The sequence below is a fragment of the Aplysia californica genome, unplaced genomic scaffold (assembly GCF_000002075.1).
Source record: "Aplysia californica isolate F4 #8 unplaced genomic scaffold, AplCal3.0 scaffold00696, whole genome shotgun sequence".
In the NCBI taxonomy this organism is placed as follows: Eukaryota; Metazoa; Mollusca; class Gastropoda; order Aplysiida; family Aplysiidae; genus Aplysia; species Aplysia californica.
In genome coordinates this window covers 166,994-167,922 of record NW_004797966.1, presented here as the reverse complement: position 1 = coordinate 167,922, position 929 = coordinate 166,994, and positions in this window count along the sequence as shown.

The following is a 929-nucleotide window of genomic DNA, read 5'->3' as shown; positions in this document are numbered from 1 at the left end:
CAGAGCCACTTTATACTCGCGATGAATTGTGTAGCATCACGGTAAAATCAGGTGGTCGTCGAAATAGTGAACTCAGGGGCAAAAAACGGCATATACACCCCACCCCATATAAACAATAATTTGCGAATATTTTGTTTTCTGCTTAGTAGCTTCTATTTCCATTTAATACATGGATATTCCCGGGTGGATTTTAATTAAATACGTTGATTTATGGTACAAAAATGTGCAGTTGTAGTTCCCAAGGGCACTGCGTCTTTGGAAGTAGTCAAACATTTGCGGCCAATTTATTGCTAACTTGACCTATGGCACCAGTCGATCCCCACCTCTTGCAGTCACGAATATCTCGACTTACTTATATAATAAAATACAAGATAGATGCGTGTTTTTTCTAAACAGCTAGGCAAATGAACGAGCTTTAAGATTATACTAACAACGTCAAATGTCCCAGCATTGACGAGCGCTTGATTCCACTGCGGCGTGACACAATCACTTTCTCGGCGATTCCTAGACAAGATTGAAAGGTTCCAGTGGTATTGGGAATCGATAACGGCTCGTTGTGCCAAGAAGATTGATAATATTACTATTCAGAAATAGATGGTTATAAGGCCCGTTCTTCTTCTCACGACTCGTCTACAAACCGCACATTGCTGTATTGTGCCCCCTGTTTTCAGAGCTAGTTTCTTTTTTTGATCTTTTATCGGTTTCAGAGAAGTTTGCTCCTGCTGTTTCTGTGATACTGTCAATGCTCTTCATGCTGTTGTCGCCGTTGTTGCTCTTATTGCTGCTGCTGCTGTTATTGCTATTTTGTTGTTGTTGTTGTTGCTGTTGTTGTTGCTGTTGTTGTTGCTGTTGTTGTTGTTCTTCTTCTTCTTTTTCTTGTTCTTGTTCTTGTTCTTGTTCTTCTTCTTCTTCTTCTTCTTCTTCTTCTT